Genomic DNA, 9,113 nt, shown 5'->3' on the forward strand with positions numbered 1-9,113 from the left:
ATGGCACTGGGAACTGAACTCAGTATTTTCTAATAACCTGTAAGGGAAAAAAATCTGAAAGAATAGATATATATGTATGTATAACTGAATCACTTTGCTGTACACCTGAAACTAACACAACGTTGTAAGTCAGCTAAACTTCAATTTTTAAAAACTCAGAAGAAAATAAATTAAAAACATAAAAACCAGCTAGTGGCAAACAGTTTGGCAGTTCCTCAAAAAATTAAACATAGAGTTACCAAACGACCCAACAATTCCACTGCTAGGTATATACCCATGAGAAATAAAAATACACATGCATGCAAAACTTGCCCACAATGTTCACAGTCACATCATTCAAAATACCCCAAAACTGGGAACCCCTAAATGCCATCAGCTAATGAACAGATAAACAAATGTGGGATGGCCAGACAATAGAATATTATTCTGCAATAAAAAATTATGAAGTACAGGCACCTGTTATAACATGGACCAACCTTGAACCATTATCCCACGTGAAAGAAGTCAGTCACAAAGGACCACGTATTATAGTGATCCCACTTACCCAGGACAGGCACATTCATGAAGACAGAAAATGGATTGGCTGTTGCTTAGGGGGACGGCTGGGGCCAGCTGGGGGGGATTGGGTAGCAACTGCTAATGGGGACAGATTTTCGTTCTGTAGTGCTAAAATGTTCTAAAGTGTGGTGATGATCGCACTCTGAATATGTTAAAAAGCACATAACCGTACCCTTTAAATGGGTGTATTTTATGGTATATAAAATATATCTCAATAAAACCATAAAAAAAAAAATACCTAGCGCCTTAGTCTGCTTGGGCTGCTATAACAATCTACCACAGATGGGGGCGCTTAAACAACAGACATTTACTCCTCACTGTTCTGGAGGCTGGAAGTCCAGGATCAAGGCACAGGCAGATTCAGTGTCTGGCGAGAACCCGCTTCCTGGTTTGTAGACGGCCATCTTCTCTCTGGGCAGAGGGGCGAGAGCTGGCTGGGGTCTCTATTACAAGGGTGACATCACCTTCCCAAGGCCCCACCTCCTAATTAGCAGCACACTGTGGGTTAGGTTTCAACATAGGAAAATTAGGGAAACACAAGCATTCAGTCTATAGCACCTGGAACACTCATGTCAAATATTCTGACTTAATATTCAAGATCGACTTAGTGCAAAGACCTGGGTTCAGATCTCAGCTTTGTCACTAAGCAGAGTGTGCCCTGGGCAATCACTTAATCTCTGTGTCTGCTGCTTCCTCCTTTTATAGAAAGGAAGATTGATTTCACTAGTGACTTGAGATCAAGTCCAACTCTACCACCTAGGATTCTGTGGGTATTGACTTTCACAAAGGCAGAATAAGAAAGATGTTGTGTGATACAGAGAAGATGGCAGCCAGGAATAAGACAGGAATAAAGACACAGATCTACTAGAGAATGGACTTGAGGACACGGGGAGGGGGAAGGGTAAACTGGGACAAAGTGAGAGCGTGGCATGGACATATATACACTACCAAATGTAAAATAGATAGCTAGTGGGAAGCAGCCGCATAGCACAGGGAGATCAGCATGGTGCTTTGTGACCACCTAGGGGGTGGGATAGGGAGGGTGGGAGGGCGGGAGACGCAAGAGGGAAGAGATATGGGAACATATGTATATGTATAACTGATTCACTTTGTTATAAAGCAGAAACTAACACACCATTGTAAAGCAATTATACTCCAATAAAGATGTAAAAAAAAAAAAAAAGACAAAGCTGAAGGACCTTTTTATTGTTTCCGAAAAAAGTTCCAAGCTGGGGACACCTACTTTCAGTTCCTGTGGGACGCAGCGGTTGTATGTTTACAGAACGAAATTGAGAAACAACCTTTGTATTGACGATGGCTGATAAAAAACAAACTCCAGGTGGACAGTTCAGGCAGGAGTAGGAAGTCAGTTGTCAAGGTTATCCTTGTGTCCAGCCTAAAAGTTCGTTAGTGGCAATGACATCTGGCTATTAAAATACTGTCCCAGGAGATTATTTCCTTCCTGTCTTTCCGGTCACACAGAATCTGCTGCTGGGTATAAATTATGGACAGAAGAACTCATTTGGAGAAATACTGACCCAGTCATACTTCACAGGTTTATTGCTACCCTGAGAGAAATGAACCTTGTGAAATTATAACCTCTGAACTACAACCAAGATCCTTCCAAAGGCAGACCTCTAGGGGACACAGGAGAAGGTTAAGGGTAGGGGAGGCTAAGGAGATGCGGATTCAGTGAGCAGACCAGTGGCTCTGACATCAAGGGAATGACTGTCACACTATTTCTCCAGCTCCATTCATCAAGCAGCTTTACTGTAGACAAGTCTTCAGGGTAAGTGATTCCACCAAAACTGCATATAAAATGAGGTGAGAGTACATTTTCTATAACCTTCATCGGATTCTCAGAAGACCCCAGAAACTAAAACAGCTAAGAACCACGGTGTGGAGGATTAAAGAAAGCTGCAAAGCCTTTGATCCTCTATCCATGGGGAAGTGGGTCCTAGCTCCCCTCCCCTTGAATCTAAACTGAACGAGGGCTGCTTTCACCACTGGGACACTAAGGACGATGGGCCTCTAGCTCCCAGCTCAGCCTAGACAAGCAGCTTCAGCACGGGGGTTCTGGAGCCCTGAGACCACTGTCCATGAGATGCTCAGGCCACATGCAGAAGTCCTGAGAGGATGAGATGCTGTAGAGAGAGAGAGGCCAGGAAGCCCCAAGACCCAGACATGCATGGAGAAACCATCTCTGAGTGTACCCTAAAGCCCCAGCTGCTGCCATGTTGATCAGAGATGAATCACCCAGCCTGGCCCTTCCAGAATTCCTGACCCACGAAATCAAGGACAAAATGAAATAGTGGTTCTTGGGACTTTCCTGATGGCGTGGTGGTTAAGAATCCGCCTGCCAATGCAGGGGACGTGGGTTCGAGCCCTGGTCTGGGAAGATCCCACATGCCGTGGCAACGAAGAGTAGCCCCTGCTCTCCACAACTAGAGAAAGCCTGCACGCAGCAAGGAAGACCCAACACAGCCATAAATAAATTTAAAAAAAATGAAATAGTGGTTCTAAATCATGGAATTCACGGATAACTTGTTTTAGAGCAAGAGATAAACATAACACACGTTTAAAGAGACTTAAGAAGGTCGCACATCACTCAGAACTTCTGGACAGTCTATAAAATTATACACTGAAACGTAATTCTAAGACAAAACTTTTGTGCTCCTATACAGTTTCTGCCCTTTGTGTTGCTTACCAATGAAGCTCTTAACAACTCCTTATCGTTTAAAAAAAAAAAAAAAAAACTTGCCAAAAGAAAAACATTTTAAAAAATCAGAACTCAGGGGGCTTCCCTGGTGGCGCAGTGGTTGAGAGTCCGCCTGCCGATGCAAGGGATGTGGGTTCGTGCTCCGGTCCGGGAAGATCCCACATCCTGCGGAGCGGCTGGGCCAGTGAGCCATGGCCGCTGAGCCTGCGCGTCCGGAGCCTGTGCTCCGCGACGGGAGAGGCCACAACAATGAGAGGCCCACGTACCGCAAAAAAAAAAAAAAAAAAAAAAAAAAATCAGAACTCGGCATTTTCAATGCAAATGACCTTTGGTCTTACTTCATTTTCTTGACTTTCCATCCTGCCTGCTTTCTTTCCAGCTCTCCATGCAAATTCCTTGTATGTTCTGCTCAGCCTTGTTCTCTGCCCATCTTTCCCTTTGGTACCTCATTACCTTATTAGTTCATAGCCATGGTAAAATGGTTTTGTTCCCAAAGGACTTACAGATGAAGTTGTTTCCTGAATAACCTGTAGATGCTTCACTGCCTAATCGATTAGTTCTCATTTTATTTTTGCTAAAGATTGGTCCAGGTAACTTGCTCGACATAAAACGACAAAAATCCTGATAATTTTACCTGTTTAAGTTTAGATCCTATTACTTCTCTATAATTTCATATGATGCTTTCCCTTCCCATCCCTTGAGACAAAAGGAAACGTTAACTGTGTAAGTCTCAACCTGGTTAAAGTGAATTCATATAATTTCCTCTCCTCTCATTTACCTGGAATGAAAACTTAGGAATTCTCCTGACTTTGGGATCAACCTTAAGTACCATCCTACCAATTAAAACTCCAATCATGCTTCTATTTTAAACCGGATTTTCTAATTCTATGTAGCAATCAAAATGGGTTTCCCACCAATTTTTACCTTAGCCTACTGACTTTGGCATCGGCACCTTCCAGTTATTTTGAGGAGAGGAAGAGAAAGAGTCCTTACCTGACTGGTATTGTTGAATGTTTGCTTCATGCTCTCTGGATCTGGCAGGTTTTTACATGTCATTCTTTCTTTTGCCAGGTTCTTCAGAAACTCCTCCATTTCTGCAATTCCCTTGGTGAAAGAAAATATTATTCCCTGTATGTTTAAGTCAAAAGGTGCTGATATTCAAAATCTTTATTCCAAACTCAGGAAAAATTCCATTTATTTTCTTTCCAAGTTATTGTGGCAATGGAAGTGTCCAAATATATTGAAATGGTTTGGTAAAATACCATACTTCAACATGAAGGAGTGTAAACATTGAAGTCCTCTAGAGAATTCTGGAAAATGTTTATGTTGTGTTAAATTAAAAAACATAATGCAAAATATATATGCATAATTACTGAAACAGTTTAAATATAAAAAAAGAATTTCAAGGTAATATACAAAAATTAAAAAACAACCGTGTCAGTTGAATTTTGACAAGGGTGCTGAAACAGTTCAATGGGGAAAGAGCACCCTTTGCAACAAATTGTAGTGAGACAACTGGGCATGCGCATGTAAAGGATTGAAAATGGATTCCTACCTCTCATCAGACACAAAAATTAACTCAAAATGGACCCTAGGTAACAATGTAAGAGCCAGATCTATAAAACTCTTGGAAGAAAACATAGGAGCAAATCATTGTGACCTGGACTTAGACAATGGTTTCTTGGTTTCTCGGGCAAAGCACAAGTGACAAGAGAAAAATAGATAAATCAGACTTCATCAAAATCGAAAACTTTTGTGCTGCAAACAGTACCATCGAGAAAGTGAAAAGACAGCCCACAGAATGGCAGAAAATATTTGCAAAACAGGTATCTGATCAGGGATTTATGTTCAGAAAATATAAAGAATACTTACACGTCAATAACAAAAAGACAAACAACCCAATTTAAAAATGGGTAAAGGATCTGAATAGATCCTCTTCCAAATGGTCAATAAGCAGGTGAAAAAAAGTGCTCAACCTCACTAATCATAAGGGAAACGCCAACGAAAACCACAGTGAGATGCTACCTCACACCCACTAGAATGGCTACACCAAAAGGACAAAAAATAACAAGCATACACAAGGATTAGGAGATACTGGAGCCTTCATACATTGCGGGCAGATTTGTAAAATGGCACGGCCACTTTGGAAAATAGTTGGACAGTTTCTCCGCCTGTTAAACATAGAGCTTCCGTAGACGCAGAATTCCACTCCTGCATAGAAACCCAAGAGAAATTAAAACATTCGTCCACACAAAAAAATTACTCCTAATGTTCACAACAGCACCGTTCGTAATAGCTAAAAAGTGAAAACTACCCACGTGTTCATCAACGGGTGAATGGATAAATAAAATAGGATGCATCCACTCCACGCAATATTATTCAGCAACAAAATAATATTAAATACCTGGTACATGCTACAACATGATAAGCCTTTAAACCATTCTGATAAATGAAGGAAGCCAGTGACAGACCACATATTGTATGCTTTCATTTTCATGTAATGTCCAGAATATGAAAATCTGTAGAGACAGAAAGTAGACCCGTGGTTGTCAAGGGTGGGAGGCGGGGACAGGGGGAGAAATCAGGAGTGACTGCTAGTTTGAGAGTTAATAAAATGCTCTGAAATCAGACTGTGTGATAGTTGCCCAGTGTGAATATACTGTGATATATACTGGGAATACTAATATGCCCTACTGTGAGCGCACTAAAAACCACTGGATTACACACTTTAAATGGGTGATGTTTATGGTACATGAAATAGATCTCAGTAAAGCTGTTTTTTACAAAGATGATGGATAGCTGCTTTTATAAAATGTTCTTTAAAATTTGTTTGTAAAATCGTATTTTTTTATTGAGGTAGAGTTGATTTACAATATTGTGTTAGTTTCAAGTGTAGAGCAAAGTGATTCAGTTATATACTTTTTTCAGATTATTTTCCATTATAGGTTATTACAAGATATTGAATATAGTTCCCTGTGCTATCTTTGCTGCTCGCCTATTTTATGCATAGTTGTTTGTATCTGTTAATCCCATGCTCCTAATTTATTCCTCTCCCCCTTTCCCCTTTGATAACCATAAGTCTGTTTTCTATTTCTGCGAGTCTACTTCTGTTTTATAAACAAGTTCCTTTGTATTATTTTTTTTCAGATTCTATATATGAGTAATATCCTACGATATTTATCTTTCTCTGACTTGCTTCACTTAGTATGATCATCTCTAGGTCCATCCATGTTGCTGCAAATGGCCTTATCTTTTTTATGGCTGAGTAGTATTCCATTGTATATATATATGGACCACATCTGCTTCATCCATTCATCTGTTGATGGACATTTAGGTTGCTTCCATGTCTTGGCTATTGTAAATAGTGCTGCTATGAATACTGGGGTGCATGTATTTTTTGAATTAGAGTTTTCTCCAGATATGTGCCCAGGAGTGGGATTGTGGGATCATAACGTTAATTCTATTTTTAGTTTTCTAAAGAACCTCCATACTGTTCTGCATAGTGGTTGTACCAATTTACATTCCCACCAACAGTGTAGGAGGGTTCCTTTTTCTCCACACCCTCTCCAGCACTTATTATTTCTAGACTTTTTGATGATGGCCATTCTGACTCATTTGTGGTGGTACCTCATTGTAGTTTTGATTTGATTTTCTCTAATAATTAGCCATGTTGAGCATCTTGTCATGTGCCTATTGGCCATCTGTATGTTGAGTGACGGTGTTGATGGTTTTGTGAGACCTCACATGCTACCACTCTTGAGCTCACAGGCATAACACTGCAGTTATTTAGAGAGAGGAGAGAGGCCCAGCATCTCATCACAGTAACCGTCACAGGTGGGCGGAGTGGCGGGATGGTCACGATGGGCAGCTGGGATGCACAGAATGATGGCATTTCTAAAGGAAATGGTCTACATGCAATTAAGGCCACCAGCAACTTTATCTATGACTTCGTTACCTCTGAACCTCCTTTTGGATGATAGATCATAAACACACCTGTTTCAATATAATGAAATAATCCACTGGAAAAGTGTGGTCGCGTGACAAGTCTGCGATTAGTACCAAGACAATAATTTTGCTTGGCCCCTTCAGCCAGCAGTAGACTTGCAGCCTATCACGGTTAACCTACTGGAGCTCTGGTCATTTTCTCTGTTTTTCCCTTTAGTTCTATGGTATCTGGTTTATCTATCTCTGGTTCCTCCCTTATACCTTTTTCTTTGTTGCATCACAGCAGACAGCTCAGCACAGAAGTAAAATAAATAAAATCTCAGATTCTGAGGATTCTCAAAGCTTAACAACAGACTAAGGAAGGAAACCAGGGTCGGGGGCAGGAAGCGAGCTGCATGGTGTCCAGCCTGGTTGAGCCACATACCCTGTCCTGACAGAAATGTCCAGGGACCAGAGGCCAAGGACCTCCTACTCTCAGGCTAATAGAATAAGACCTTAGAGGTCAACTTTTCCAACTCCTACCCTTTATAGATGAGGAAACCAGGGTCCAGGGAGATGCAGATGCTAGTTACATAGCTAATTAGTGACAGAGTTAGTACTAGAATCTGCTCTTTGCCTTACGTTGTGCTGTTATGGGGTGAAATTGTCTTTCCCTAAAAAGGGTCATGCTGAAGTTCCAAGCCCCCAGTACCTCAGAATATGACCTTGTTTGGAAACTGGGTGATCACAAGTGTACTTCGTTGAGGTCATCCTGGACTAGGGTGGCCGCTAACTCAATGTAACTGGTCCTCCGGAAAAGACAAAGACACGGGGAGAGAACCACGTGAAGACGGGGGCAGGGACTGCAGTTAGGCAGGTGCAAGCCAGTGCCGGGGACTGCTGACAGGACTCTGGCAAGGTCCTCCAGAGCTGGGAAGAGGCAAGGAAGGGCTCTCATGCAGCTTTCGGGGGAGCGTGGTCCTGCCAGCACTTTGATTTCAGACTTCCAGCCTCCAGCACCCGGAGACAATAAGTTTCTGGGGTTTGAAGCCCCCCAGTTTGTGGTGCTTTGTTACAGTAGCCCTGGGAAACTAACACACACGCCCTCAGGAAAATGTCTGTTCCCAGCACCTCGCTCACACGGAGCCCTGGCTGTGATGCGGAGCCTTACTAAAGGGCTGCTGCTGAGCAGCTAATCCTGTTTGATGGTCACAGAGATGGCAGGAATCCTACCCTACCTCCTCAGCCACCGTCCCCATAGCTGCACACTCACTTTCAGACACCGAGCGCAAAAGGCCACGTTTCCTCGTTCCTTTGTGCCACGTTTCATGCTGCATCAGGACCAGAGGAAGAGGAGTCACCATAGCGCCTGTTAAGGGATAAGAAAAATATTCTTGATGCTGAAACATCTCCCTTACCGTTCCCGACAGCATATCATCAGACAGTAAGCCCTGAAGGATCAGCACCGAGCTCCCCAGACTCTTCCCAACACAGATGGACCTGGGAAAGGCCATGTACACTGTCCCCTGCACCTCTGTGTGGAAGAGTCCAACTCAGATGGAAGAAATGCACACACAGGGCAGCTCAGAATGTGGGCAGCTGGGTGTGGTGGGAAGAGCCTAAGCCTTGGAGACACAGGAACTCCAGCTGGAATCGGGCTCTGCTGTGGCCCCTGGGAAAGACATCTTCCTTCTCTAAGTTTCATTATCTATAAATAAAGGTACTAATACCCACCTTGCTGGGTTCAGGTAATGCACATAGATAAAGTATTTAAAACAAGTAGGCTATTTAGATATACAATAAATGAATGTGGTTTTGTTGATATTTTCATTATTATTTTATTAAATCCCAGTCCTGGAGAAAGACCTTGATGGAAAATCTGTGTCTTCTTAACTCTTCTCCATCCTATACT

At 42.3% G+C, this 9,113-nt stretch overlaps 1 long non-coding RNA gene across 1 annotated transcript; it reads right to left on the minus strand.

Moving 5' to 3' along the window:
• Positions 1-2,252: 2,252 nt before the first annotated feature.
• Positions 2,253-8,563, minus strand: LOC132523065 (uncharacterized). Its single transcript, XR_009541419.1, has 3 exons — positions 8,475-8,563; positions 4,271-4,381; positions 2,253-2,366 (listed from the first exon to the last, which is right to left on the minus strand). It is a non-coding gene; the product is annotated as an uncharacterized LOC132523065 (long non-coding RNA).
• Between the last annotated feature and the right edge of the window lie 550 nt (positions 8,564-9,113).

Source organism: Lagenorhynchus albirostris, chromosome 7, assembly GCF_949774975.1.
Source record: "Lagenorhynchus albirostris chromosome 7, mLagAlb1.1, whole genome shotgun sequence".
NCBI classification, from domain to species: Eukaryota; Metazoa; Chordata; class Mammalia; order Artiodactyla; family Delphinidae; genus Lagenorhynchus; species Lagenorhynchus albirostris.